The sequence below is a fragment of the Echiichthys vipera genome (assembly GCF_963691815.1).
Source record: "Echiichthys vipera genome assembly, chromosome: 17".
NCBI lineage: Eukaryota > Metazoa > Chordata > Actinopteri > Perciformes > Trachinidae > Echiichthys > Echiichthys vipera.
The window spans coordinates 16225784-16241230 of record NC_139842.1 but is presented as its reverse complement, the minus strand read 5'-3'; positions in this window follow the sequence as shown (position 1 = coordinate 16241230).

Below are 15447 nucleotides of genomic sequence, written 5' to 3'. Positions count from 1 at the left end.
GATGTGGTGTTTTAAGGCCAGTCAGACAACTCAGCAGCAGAGGAGCCTAATACTCCCCTGAGGCACACAGCTCAGGTTCATTCGACTTTTCAGATTGCTCTTCACAAAGCTTGCGATGGGTCACTGAAGAGGCCAAAAAGCCTTGTGGAGGGCGGACCAATTCTTTTAACTCAGTTCCTTTTTGCTGTCTTGCTGACACCAGTGAGCCGACATCTCTGCAGAATGTATGTGACCCTTTTGCTTGCAGCCGTGCACTAATTTAAAGTTTTACAAAGTCAGCACATTGACAGTAAAAAATTAATCCGTCATATGTAAAAAGAGGAAATGTATTTGAATAATGAAGATGTTCATTAAGAGGATTGATATCCCACTGAGAAACAGTGGTGTTTTCAGACTTTTTTGACTAAGGTTAGCCCAAGTGGGACACTGAGGTGGCATGAAGTATGTGCGTGCACACACAAGTTTTTGCCTTGGGAAGCATGTATTAAAACGCATGTTGGTGTGTCATCAAGAGAAGATTGATACCTCTCTCATGTCTGCATGGTAAATAGGAACCTACCGCCAGCTGCTGATTAGCTTAGCTTAGCACAAAGACTGGAAACGGGGAAACAGCTAGACGGTGGGTGGGAGACTAATTCTTGCCCAGGCACAGTGTCTTTCTGGCGTCTCTGCTGGTTGCCTTGCAACCTAAAGACCCAAAAGACTCCTGGAGTTATGAAATTATAATACTAAAATATTTAATACAAGCATATAAAAATATTCATTAGATTTTGCTACCCTGTTTCGCTACCCTGAGTGGTAATGAAAAGCGAAATTTTGGGAGCTAGCCCACGAAATAGAAGTAACCGCCTCCAGTCAACAGTCATAAAAGTGTAATTTTTATGCTTCAGATTTTGTATGACTTAAGCTCCCAGCATGAAAACGAATAAGCATATTTCCCCAAATTTTAAGAGTTGCCAGCCATTAAAGTTGTTTAACTTGTTAATATTAGCTTTTTAAAGTTATTATTTTAAGTTTCAGTTATTTCAGCTTGAATTTGTGAAATTATTAATCACATTTGCACCTTGCAGGCTTCTCCTTCTCAGTGAGCAGAAACTATATTCAAAACCATTCATACTTTCATGGTTATGGGGATATACCAAGAGACCATGATGCCTGATAATTGTAAGGGAGAAAATGGATCCTGACATCACCAAAGTGTGTTGCACAGCACAGTGTGTGGCCAGATGGTTTCTAATTGCAGCTAATTAGGTCACGAAACGTTCAGAAAGTTCTGGGAAAAGAACCTTTAACATGTTAAAGCCTTTTGTTATCCCACCTCTTTAAATCGATGCAGGATCACCACACAAGGAACACAATGTGAGTTTGAGTCTCAGTGCAGGGCTTAATCAATTGAGGTAAAGATAAAGGCAAAGCATAATGAACCTGTGCAGTGGCATAATTACACTTAAGGGGTAAGGCAAGACCTCACTGCCTGCATCAGCTCTCAGTGGCCTTACAGGAATTCAACACTCTCCAGTCCTCCAAAGCTAGGAGTCTTGTCTCTGACTGAAAGGTTACGATCTTAATATTTTTGCAGAAAAAAATATGGAAAAATATGGAATTGAAACATTACTAAACTGCTCAAAAAGCATGAATCCCAATGGAGTATCTCAGATTTTACTTTAGTAGCGGTGACCTAGAAAGGTAATATCGTAGCAAGTCTAAAGGCCCAGTTACCTGGACAGGATCATGTTTAAATCTAGAATAGTTAATCATAAGCCTGTTAATATTCTCATTTGTCCAGGTCATCGTTATCCCCAAAGCAATTTCACTCAAAAGCAACTGGACTTGGTTATTTGTCTAGGAAGACGTTTCACCTCTCATCCAAGAGGCTTCATCAGTTCATGTACGCATCTGACCAGGCTGGGACTGGTCCAACTAACTTGTGTGGATATCCAGGTATTTAACCTCTCACAAGGCCGATGATGTTCTTTTACTCCTCTTTCAAACCATCTGTCCTCTCTGTCCAGGATGTGGACATTGTTGTCATCAAATGAGTGGGCTTTCTCCTTAAGATGAAAGTGGACAGCGGAGTCCAGGCCTGAGTAGCAATCTGGTTTATGCTGTCCAATGCAACAAGGAATGCAAAGATCTCTACATTGGAGAAACTAAACAACCACTAAATGCATGGCCCAACACAGGAGAGCTAACTCCTGTGGACTCCGCTGTCCACTTACATCTCAAGGAGAAAGCCCGCTCCTTTGATGACAACAATGTCCACATCCTGGACAGAGAGGACAGATGGTTTGAGAAAGGAGTAAAAGAAGCCATCTATGTAAAAGTAGCGAAACCATCGCTAAACAGAGGAGGAGGTCTGAGACACCACTTATCTCCAATTTACAATGCAGCCCTTTTATGATTTCCCAGGAGATTCAACAATCTAACCTCAAAGAACAACTGTTCACAAATGGCCTCCTGTGACTCCAACAACTATTGTTAAGACTCAATAGAGCACTAACCAAGTCGAAACCTACTTCCCACCAACAACTGTCACTCTAACTGCACTTGGAGCACAAAGAGTTCCAGTGACATCATCGGCCTTGTGAGAGGTTAAATAAGTGGATCTCCACACCAGTTAGTTGGACCAGTCCCAGCCTGGTCAGATGCGTACATGAACTGATGAAGCCTCTTGGATGAGAGGTGAAGCGCCTTCCTAGACAAATAACCAAGTCCAGTTGCTTTTGACTGAAATTGCATTGGGAGTAGTTCATCATGTCTTAAAAACAACAATTTTATTTATTAAATATAAATCTGGATTATCAAGCTTAATTTAAATCAGCTGTTAGTCCTCTAGGGAGAGTGCACTCAACTGTCACTAACGAGGTTAATATTAATCACCTGTGTCGTCCTCATCACAGCTGGTCTGAAGGTGCTAATGAGAGCTGAAGCTGGATACAAAAATTCCATAATAAAGTGGAATCAAAACAATGGAAGATAAAAAAATAGACACGAGTATCTTTAAGCTTCTACTGACTGAAAATCTGTCTAAACTAGAGGTTTTATTTTAGACCCTTTGGTTTGATCAGTGGAAAACTATTGTTAGAAAATCAAATTACAGCTAAACATTACTCAAAAATGCTTTTCTAAAAACATTTTATACAAGAAATAAGCAAGTCTAGTTTGAAAGATTGATCTGAGTTTCGTGAGCCTGAAAAACTGCGCTGAGCGGACGTGCAGACTAGACAGCGTAGCTGTCAATCATCGTCTTAATCCCGCTCCATATGAGATAAACAATTGTGATTGGTCTGTACAATGTCCAGCTGCTGGAAATCTGTCTGTATGGGAGAATGGCCAGACCTATCTGCCAGAACAAATGAAATATGAGTTTGGCAGATTTGTCTGGTTTACAGACTAGGAATTTTACTCAGGAAATTGATCCAATGAATAAAAATGTAAGACTATTTTGAGTTAATCTGTAGTATATTTAGGTTTAATTCCTGTCCAGGAAACTGACCCTTACTGTCACAAATGTAGCTTAAAGTTTACAACTAGCAAATGTATAATAAGGCAGTTGTAAGCATTTGGAAAATGCAGGCTAGGTCCACTCCTCTACCTTACTCAAAAACACTCAACAACATAAAAAAACGGGTCTCATGATGACGAGTTTCTCTTTGGATGTTAAAAAAAGTTTTAGTAGTATAAACACAAATCAGGCCTTTAGGAGTTGATAATGAATGTTGCCAGTTTAAATGTTGCACTTTTATAGTAATGATAAGACAACAGGATCACAAAATAGTAACAGATGTGTAGTGAAGAATCACTGTAGCAAGTGCCGAGAACTTTTCACACCGACAGCGTTTTGTTAGTGATGTAACTTAACAGTAGCTGCTTGTGTAGTGCTTTGTCGTTACTCTGTGGAGTTGTGAGGATGAAGCACGAGAAAAAACATATCTATGCCTGGAGAGTGTGCTGCATTACAGGGACTGTTCAGGTGGCCTTACTTAACAGGAGCGAGGAATCCTTTCAGTCCGTCTGAACAACAAACGCCTTCATGTATTATTTTTGTTTTTATTGAGATATGGCAAGCAGTTCGTGTTAGCAATTGTTACTGAACTCTTTCAGTGTTAGTATATTAATGTCACCTGCCATCTGATTTTCTGTTAAGAACATATAGTAGGTTATCCTAAACAAGTTAAGTATAAATAGTTAATGGATTTATTGACTGAAATACTCTTAATTGACAGCGTTGCAGAGATATTTGCACAACATTACTTTTAAAACCAGAAATCCTGGCCAGATGTTTACACAAAAAATAATCACTTCAAGCCTAAACAACCATTAAATAAAGCTAATGTTATGGAATAAATTATAATATTTTTACAGGGGTCACAATAAAACTTTCAGAGGGTGTTAGAAGTCCAATGAGATTCAGCAGATACTGTTTTTCCAGGTTCTTTAATATTGAATACAATTGTCTATGTTCAGTCACAGTATTGTAGATGTCCGTATGTTGCCCTTAAACAGGCAATCTGGTCGATATTAGCTGAGTGCATTTTTATTTATTGAAGTATATTAGTCTTCAAATGTTCCATGAAGTCAGTTGTATTATCAAAACAATCCATTTCCTACAAAAGGCATTTCATAAAAGGATAGTTTTGCTGGTGTAATGAAAAAAAAACAGAGGCAAAGGATATCAGACTGTGAATCAACAGAATATTATCGATTTAGTTTCATGACCGTCAGTGCTGACATGGACATTTCCTTTAAGGTATTAATATAGAAATATTTATTGAATTGAGTACTTGGTTTGTCGTCTGCCGTCCAAATCTAAAAGGCAACAGTTGGCAAATTGTATTTTCAAGAAGCAAAACACCTTCTATTTGTTATCGTAAAAGTGAATTATTTGTCCTTGAATTGTAAATGCCTGTGTTGCTGTTTACTGGATTATTCGGGAGATGTCTATGACCTTGAATAAAGATTGTATTTAAATTTGAACTTGGTGCCTTCACTGACATGAGCATTACGCTTCTAAATAGTAGCATTAATGATCGTTTTTATATTACATATAGGCCTGTGAATGTTCTCATTTGTCAAGGTCATCGTTATCCCCAAAGCAATTTCAGTCAAGCACAACTGGACTTGGTTATTTGTCTAGGAAACAGACAAATAATCAAGTCCAGTTGCCTTTGACTGAAATTGCTTTGGGGATAATAATACATATACAGTATATCTCAAGTGGAGTAATTCATGCACCTGTTGTTTCTAGGCTTTAGAATAAAGAAATGCCACTCTCTGACACTGACCTGTTTCTCTACATTTCATCTTTCCTACAATGTCATCATCCGCCCGATCAATCTCCCCTGTTCCTACCCTCGGTACTGTCTGTCCGTCTGTCATCGACCTTTAAAATTACCTCCCCTCTACAGCAGCTACCTGAAGATCAAACACATTCTGTAACACAAAAGCAACCCTAGAGAAAGACCACTATATGTACGTGGTCTTTCTCTAGGGTTGCTTTTGTGTTACAGAATGTGTTGAGAAACAGGAGTGTTTATTCTGTCCAGAGATCAGAGGACCAGAGGACTCACCCTGGCACCATCACGTTACTGTCCACTTAGACAGTAGATTAGACAAGGATTATTAATAGCTGGAGGACATGAGTGTGTATGAGCATTTGGACTCTACTGTATGCTAGTCAGTACATTTTAATTTAAATTGTGTGCGGGCTCAGGTGTGGAGCGAACCTTGTCATCTAATGCAGACATCGTGCCCTCTAGTCAGCTCCTGCACACACAACATCCATCGTGCACCTGACAGTTCCCTGCTGCTTTAATGTCTGCTGTGCAGCTGGGAGCCTCATATAGGTCAATAATACTCTGACTGGTTCACTCTCATCTAGACTGGATCGTAAAATACAAGCTGCACTCAGTGCACGTCAGAGAGGTGGACTAGATCAAGAAAGACGTTTTCATTTGGGACTTCCGAGTTTAACCACTAGATGTCCTCATAATTTTACATATACTGTCTTGATTCTTGCTTGAGTCATGCATACAGTCCTCTAATTATAGATCAAAACATTGTAATCATAACTACAATAGGTTGAGATGACTTGCTGACAAGACAAGCAAAATTAGCCTTTGCTACCTACCACATTAAAGTGATTTACACATGAATGCATCAATTATGATCAAGTAATGAAAGAAAGGCCTACATTATTCAGAATTGGGTCATTCTGAATAATGATAACTCTTAGTTTAGGTAGCCTACTTTAAAGTGAAACTTCTATATTTAAATTTTTTCTGTCTAAGTGACTAATGGGGACTCCAGTTTTTGAAAATTGTCCAGTATTGAGCAAGAGCGCCACAGCCGTTCTGTTTGTTAATTTGTCTAATCAAATCTTTCTTGTGCCGAAGGAGTGTGTTGTGCTTGAGTAGAGAAAGCATAGCTCTGAGTTATCTCAACTATTTTCAATGTCATGGCTGAACATTAGCTGATTTCTACCACGTGGAAGAGGCCACACAAGATTTCAAAAGGACACGTCGCCTTGAGTGAGACTTGGTTAGACACAATAACAACCAGATTGGATCAAGTGAAAGGTAAAGAAAACATTGTATTTGTTTGTAGGGTCTTTTCCATAATGTTGTCAGACAATAACAATCCCAGTCTGTCAGTGGCAAGAACAAGCACTGTTAGTGGATGTGCATTGGCGGTGTGTAATTGCCCCAAAGGATTACATTGCGGGCCTATTTTGCGGCTGCAGAGCTCTCAAAAATTGTCCATCATTTGTCACTTCATGTGTTACAACTATTAAATATATCCAACCTATTGTACATCTCTAACAGCTGAAACTAAAGGAGCAAATAAGACTAATCATGTTATATTCATGGACAAACTGCACAATGAGGTATTTTGAATACATTTTTAAAAAACTTCTACAAAAAATCAGTTTTTATCTTGGAGTTCGAGGCTTTTCTGATTAATTAATTCCTAGTCTGATAATGTCTCAATAAAAAGTATGCACTAATGTCTGCATGGTTTAGGGGTATGAGAGGCTACAGAGAGCCTCCCTTATCAGGTGTTATCTAATTTTTGGCAGCAGGGGGATAGAGGTGGGAGCCTTCAGCTGGTGTTGATCCCCAGGAATGTTGGCAGAGTCTCTGCATTGCTGCTGTTCCTCTGCTGGCTCTGGCAGATGCATTTAACAGCGCTGTGATCCCGCGGTGACTTATCTCCCCTCAAACAACCCTAATCCTCTCCACAGAAATGTTACACGGCAGAGCCTGTCCCCTCCCACAGGAGCAGCTCAACCTAGAGCCCCCACACAGACACTCCCTCCGCTTTTTTTCTTTCTAAGATTTTAGATTACACACCTGCAGATTTCCTGACGTGGCACTGTGTGTATTTTCTTTGAAGACTGACACCACAGGTTTAGTCATGTTACCCCCTTATACATTTACATCTGCTAAGGGAGATGGATTCAACCCAACCAAGCTAGCATCTGTACAGTTGCGTGTCTGCATGCATTAGGTTATTTTAAGTGTCTTCAGAGAAGTCCAAAGAATCGAAGGAAGGAATATTTTTGATTAACAAAAATGTCCTTTTGAATTTCAAGTGAAATCAGACGTCCCAAATAATAAATGTCTACTTCTACCACGGCCTGAGAGATCTCCTTTTGAATAAAGGAAGCTTTCTCGCAGACTAAGAACATAAACACCTGTTGTCTGCAGGTGCATCCTTTGCTGTGGTGTCAGCATAATTAGGCACTCCTGAAGTTGGCCTCTCCTTTAAAGCAAATGTGATGAGTCAAGGGAGTGGAGAAGCCAACACAGCAAGCCCTTTGTAGCTTCAGGGGCCTCTGTCGGAGTGAGCAGAGATAATGTTGGACAGCTTGCCCCTGAGGAATGCAATTGGGACAGTGCTTGGGCCGGAGCCAGAGACTCCACTGAGCCTTTTAACAGAACCCATCACAGACTCATCCCTTCAGCTTCACACAGAGCAGTAGATGTCAGTACAGTGAATGGTCCAACCCCACTCCATAGACACACAGGCTTTGACGTGCTCTAATTAGGTTTTCCCCACTGTAAAACCAATAGGTGCTTGAGGGCTCCTTCCTACAATCCAGCAGAACTTGCCTAACAAAATTACCCACAAATCATGGTTACATTAAAAAAAAAAGGGGAAATCCCAGACCCCTGTTGACAAGAGCTAAGAACAAGTTTAGACTTCTAAGTACAGTGCATAGCTCAGCAGCGATTGTGTGTAGTAGTGCTTTCAATTATAACAATTTCCAAATGTTTTCATATGATTTGAACCAACAACAATATGACTTTACCCATATACTTTGTCTGAATAACACACATTCATTTTTAACTGAACATATAAAATATTTAGAGACCACAGAAACGGCTTTGAGCTGAGGGTTCAGTGCTTAAGGCAAGGGGTGAGAAGCGGCAACCGCCACGGCTTACTAGGGAAGCCAATATGAAAAGCCTTCACATGCAGTTCTTCTCATAGTCAATTTATAGAAACAATGTATCAAATGACTGTGTAATGTAAGAGGAGTCATGGTTACACACAGAACCACCTACCTCTGTAGTCACTCAGTGTTTTAGTGTATTTTAGTTGTCTATTGTTGCAGTGTAATCCAGTAAACATTGCTGCATTGTAAAATTAGGCTATAAGCCTACTATCAATTCTTCTCTTGTTGTTCTTTTTGCGTTCTCAGTCTCATTCCATAGCCAAATCGTGAACAAACTAATCGTAAAAGAGCCAGGGTTTGGTTTGTCCATTCATGGATACTGTAGAAACATGATGTACTCCGTTGAAGAGATTATTATGAATCCTTTGTAGCATTCAAGCACTAGGCCAGACGTCCATGCTTGCACGTTTAGGTCCTATCCCCTGACCAATGGGGCTATCCTGACACTAACCGCTCAGTCAAAGCCTAACCTCAACCATCTTCCTAACCAGTCAGCTGCTACAGAGCGGGGGTCTCGTCTAGGAAACTAGTGGGATTTAAAATAACCCCACTCCATATAAATACTGTATGAAGGGCTAACATAATAATGAATATTATATGCAATTTCTTCCAATAGATCCCCCTGGATCAGACATCTCCAATCCTGATCCTGGAGGGCCACTGCCAAGCAGGTTTTACGGTTCTCCCTGCCACCTCAGTGTAATGTTCTGTTCGTTATCAAACTTTAGCTGCTTGATTACGAGCAGCTTGTCACAGGTTTGATAATCATTAGACTCAGGTGTGTTTCAGCAGGGAGAAACCTGAAATATACAGGGCAGCAACCCTCCAGGAGCAGGATTGGAGATGCTTGCCCTAGATCCTAAACACTGGTCCGTTAATTCCAACTTCCTTGTGCATGCTCTTGTTGAAATGACTTCAGGGCATCCATACAGTTATTTGTGGTGTAGGCTGTGAAGAGCACCACATAATTCGTTTTGACAGTACAAAGTAGATTGCGAAGAGCAAGCGAATAATGCATCAGTACATAAATAACCACATGTGCTTTGCAACCTTATGAGAGCCCAAGAGGTTATCACATGAACAGCATCTGATTTCCTTACAGTCTATGCTTTCCTTTTACACGTCATTTGTAGCTTTCTAAAAAAAACAGCCGTCCTGTTTGTGAATTTACAACCATAGTTTAAGAAGGATGGTAATTTTGGGACTTAAATGAAAACAGAAATGTTTTCTTTCTTCACAGAGCAGAGAAGTGAAGAACATATCCTCATGAATCCTCTGTTTAGCCACTGTGGTTCCCTTGGTTGGTCCTAAACACGCACATCTATCCCTGGCTGTTTATTCCTGCAACAGCAAGAACGCCTTATATACTTCCTTAGCCGTATGTATTCCGTCAAAGCTGACAAACGCATCACAATGGTGGAAAATTTTGAGGAGTAGCATTTTGGCTCAAGTTCATGTTTGCTTTATTTGGTTCTGATGACACCAGGGTGCCTACATTGGAAATTATCTTTGTATGCTTGTTTTTACAGTGATAAGGGGATTGGAAAATGGCATTAGACGTCATTAATCAGCTCTCCTGGTATTCTCCTTTGTCTACAGAAACTGTGCATGCACCGTCAGACTTTATTTTCTCTTGGCAGTTTGTTTTATGTGTGTAAGGGGAGACTAACTGTTCCTCACTTGGCTGGTGGTGTTAAAATTACCCTTTACCTTTCTTAGAAACATCAGGGCTACACATTTTTGTTGTCATACGGTAAGATCTTACTTAGTAGTACTTACTTACTAGTGGAAGCAAACAGGAAGTAGTTCTCAAATGTAATGTGCAGTATACAAAATAATGATAATAATTAGGTTAGCATGATAATGTGCATAACTGTATGCATATATTACAGTAAGTTGCAAATCTCAATGTTCAATCTACTTCAATATAAAAAGTTCATTGGAGTAAATGTGATTGTTATATTACAATTAAATAAGAATGATTTAGCTTGTAAATGTGTGAAATCGTTGATCCATCTAGGACTTTCTTGAACCTACTATATTTTATTTAAAAAAATAAAGATCAATTTCAACACCGTAAAATGCGAGTATTACTAAATTTGCTGTGATTTTATGTAAACTGTTTGCTTTGGCACTGCAAGAGCAAAAATGCAGACTTTGAGGAAAACTGTATGGATCCCAGCAGGAATCTGGCCTCGATAATAGAGTTCAAATTGAATCATTTTCCTTTGGCACTGCCTATATTTTTCATCACATTACAGCGTGACACAGTTTTACTTTTACTACTAATACACAAGCAAACATAGTGCTGCTCAGTTTTTGGCTGCAGCAATGGCTGTAATACAACTTTCTTTTGCTCCCTAAAAGAAATACACAAACTGTATCCACTCTAATTACACATGGAGGGTATAAAGGTCACAAAAGGTGAAGTTTGCAGCACAGGGAAAAGACTTGGCGGTATCCATTGTTAATCAAAGCAGGCTCACCATTGTACCAGTGGTGACATTAAAGATGACATTTTGACCAAAGCTGTTTAGTCCTATTGTCACTCATTCCTTGTCACTGTTGCCCTTTCTCGAAGGCAAGAAATAACCAAAATCTGAGCTCTTCAAAGTAGCAACCATGCCACCCAAAGACAGTATTAATTGAATCTGAAACCCTAGCATTTATCTCTGAATGGCCCATGTATTCTTCTCTCTTGGCGCTGCAAAGGCTAATATCCTCTGGTGCAAAGCTCTTTTTCATCCCCTGACTGACTGTGGTCGGAGTAATCTTTAGTTCATTTCCTATTAGAGCTCTCCACAAGCGGGGCGTCCGAGGGTCAAGTGGTCAGTCGCAAAGCCAAAGTGTCCACAGCTCTGTCTTTGAAGTCTTTGATGGCTACTAACCAACAAAGACGACTGTATCCATGACCACCGGTGGTGAAAGGGGGAGAATGTGACCGTGTTGCTGCAGATACCTACTGGTTCATTTCAAGGTCAGCATACTTTTCACACTTCCCAAACTTTGTTGGACCAAAAACGCATTCTGTATCAGACCACAGCAGCACCTTTGGAAACCAATGTTATGATTCATAACGGAAACTTGGGCCTCTGAAGCCACCTTAGACACAATGTGCATCCTCTCTTGCTCTTTCCATGCTTTTGTATTGGCTGCAAATATTTCACAACATGTATGTGAGCGCTGTGTGAGTGCCAAATATTCGGTTTCCTTGAAATATTTCCACCCTGCTGAAAGATATCTTGCCACCTTACATTCCATGCATTAATTGAATGTAAGGTATTTTACAAAGGATGTAAATATTTGTTATTTTGCGACGGCTCATTAAAAGCCTCCACAGTCAAAGTTCACTGGGTGGGAGGTACAGCTGTATGTAGCACTCTCTGTCTTTCCCTTAACTAAACCCTCACATGGAGACTGTGGGAAAGGACCGAAGCAATCGTCCCCAAAGGGAATAAGGGTGAGAAACACAAATTCAAAAAGAGCCTCTGTGGTCACGGGGCCTGTTGGTACAGTATGTGAGTCTGAGTAACAGTGTATAATGTCGGCCTCGCTCTCATGCCCCCCAGACCTTCATATAAGTCACATCAGCTTTCCCTGACAAAGCCTCTGTCCTGGCCAAAACACCACCCCACTCCCCCACCCCTGCTGCAGTACATCAGCAATGCTGTGCACAGCGCACACTGGATGTAGGAGGGGGTCAGTGATGGGGTGTTGGCACTTTCAAGTTGTGTTTTTTCAGGACAGAAGCAGCTGTTAAAATGTTATCCTACCATTGTGTCCAAGCACACGATGTTTCACAACTGGCTCAGCTGTCCCATGTTTTGTTTCACTGTCACCTGTGATCTTGACTTTAACTTAGAGAGCCCATTTACACTTTTAGAAATGAGCATGGCCCATTATTAGAGCAGGTGAGAATTGAGTTTCTGCATACACATTTGCTGAGGGTGGGATACTAAAAGACTGTGTTAGACTATTTATGAACAATGTACAAATGATTCCACAATAGCCAAAAGGGCCTTCAAAAGCAATCTTCCATCACATGTCCTCCATTAAACATATATGACCACTCCCTTTTCAGTATTGTGTATGTCAGTGCAGTGGTGGATTTTGCCTTTAACACTGTTGTACCTAAGTTTGTCAGAATAAAGAATAAAGATGACACTGCAGGGAGGGGTAAACAAATTGAAGGTGACAGTTTACTGCAAGGCAAATCATACAGCCCTCAACATGCCAGAATCATCTACACATAGCCAGGCTTTAGCCAAAATCCCACATTCAGCCTCTTTAGCCTGCTCAAATCCTGATGGATGTCGTCCTTGAGTCGCTGGGACCACCATGGCAGCTGCCAACACTCACAGTCTACAGTACTCTCATCAGCTCCCACAAAGCTAGTAAACTCTGCGGCCATTGTGGATTAGCGCTGCAGTGCGTTTTTGTGTCATGTGGACATCATGTGGTGAGTTTTTCAAAAGAACCTGCCATCCTGTATTCCAGCAGAACAGTAGCTCAGTGCGCCCCCACCCCCCTTTGCAAAGGATCCAGGAGCTAATGCGTGGTAATTCAAGGGTACTCTCAGTCTGGATGAAAAGAAGAGAATATTGTGAGTCTGTGTGCCAGCTTGCAGCGAGGTGACATCTCACTCTTGTGTCGCCTTGTACTTGTTTGTTCTCACTGGCGAGCTTGATGAAGATGTTTTACTGCAGAGCTAGTTCAATTGAACTGTTTACACAACACCATCTGTCCCAAATTCCTTTTGCTAACATACAAACAAATTGGTTGCCTCTGTTCTGAGCAAAATTGCTGCCCACAATGAAATGAAATAAAAGCTAAATTACATATTCAGACTAAGCACTTGAAGGTTGTCCTTGAAGTTAACAGAAACAGAAAGAAACACATGTTGATCAGTCAGCACTCACTTTTACAGTAAATGGAGCTTTCCCTGCCCCTACCACAGAACAGTTTGGAACCACTCTTCTCCCTGAGCTACAGTACATGTTATTAAAACTGGCCTTTTGACAAGCATGCATGAAATAAGCGCACGTAAGTGCAAGAACCGCCCCTCTGGTTCTAATCAGAGTTGTGTTACTTGTTCGGCGAGCACCATCTGCACCCCCAATGGGGTAAACTCAATCCAGATGCCTGTTATATGGCAACACTGTCTCATCCTATACTCCTTACTGGCTTCCACCAACAACATGGTTGTTGAGCAATCTGTCATGTACACATTTAGACTTTGTTGGAAGTTCATTTAAATTATCTGGCTTTAAAATCTGGGGAAAAAACACAGACCAACAGAGAGAGCTGGGAGAAATCTGGCGCATAGTCTTAAGAATAATCTCACTAATGTGTGGTATAAATGCTGAAGTTTCAAAACATAATAATAGCCAGTTAAAATATGAATATGTCAATTTCAGTTTGATGCATATGAAACCTTTGAATGGAAAATAACACAGATAATCAGTGTATGAACAGACAGAGTGGATCAAGTGCATTCACACAGCCACACACACACCCAGACACACACAAACACAGCCTCCCTTTCGAACAAATCCTAGTAACACCCATTGGTTGTTACACAACAGCAAAATCCTGCAGTCTGCCCCAGAATGCACTGCTCTCTTTGAAGTGAGGAATGATGGGTTCATCTCGGGAAGAACTCCTGCTGTTAAACCATGCTGTCTGTCTGTCTGCCTGTTCATTTATCCATCTATCTATATCGACCTATCCCAAACCTCTCCTCCATAATTTATGTGCTCTTAGCAGGTGCAGATGTCTGGAGGTAAATAACAAATGTATCACTTACTCAAAGTTACATTATAGAAGGACAATCATTTGCAAAACCAACTTATTTGCATCACTGACTATTTATAAAATAATCTGTTGCATAAATATCTCTGCTGCAGTGGCTAAATTACAGCGCAGCGTAGAGCCATTCATCAAACTTTGCACCAAGCCAAAACCAGTAAACAAGCCATTAGATGTAATGAGGTATTTTTTATGGTAGGTCTAATTATGGAGGGGAGAAATGCCAACATAATGACATCAGATATTAATGGGATGGAAATACGTTTCATAAAGATTTAGTCCATCAAGCCAAACCTCAGTGCAGAAAATAGTTCTGAGCAATTTGCGATGAAAGCAGGTCAACGACAAACTTGTGACTTTCAGTTTTAAGAGCAGAGCAAAGATTTGCACATTTGGTTTCAAAGGAAATGCGTGGAAATGCTTTAATGCTGAAACTACAGTGAAAAATAGATTAATGTTTGAAAAAATATTTTAAAAAGCTGAATTTTGAAACGAATATTTAAAAAGTTTAATATCTGCGAAAGTATAAAAAAGGTGATTATTAAAAAAGATGAATATGTGCAAAAGTATGAAAAAGCTGAATATTTTTGAAAATAGGCCAGCTCTATCAGTGCCAATCAGAGGCCAGCTCTATGAGAGCCAATCAGAGCCAGCTCTGTGAGAGCCAATCAGAGGCCAGCTCTGTGAGAACCAATCAGAGGTCAGCTCTGTGAGAGCCAATCAGAGGCCAGCTCTGTGAGAACCAATCAGAAGCCAGCTCTGTGAGAGCCAATTAGAGACCAGCTCCCCCATACAGGGACTCGGACCTGCAACCCTAAGGTTCCCAACCGAGTTCTGTTAGGACTGACCTTTTGACCTCATCACGCAGCTGAGACAAATCAACGGTTTCCACGGAGATCAGTTCATGTGTAGGTCAAACTAAAGCATTGGTCTCCGCACTGAAATGCATAAAAACATGCTTTGAAACAACTCCTTCTCATGGAAAAACTATGGAACTATCTTCACTTTGAGCAGTATGAGGGTTTGGTCAACATGAAGACATATTTTTTGTGTGGAAAAAGTGATAAATCATAGTTTTAAAATCCTTTTATAAAACGTTTTCTTTCTTAGATCCTTCGGTTGAACAAATTTTAACACTGGAGTCAAAGAGAGCAGAAAGGCACTTCCTGGTGCTTTGA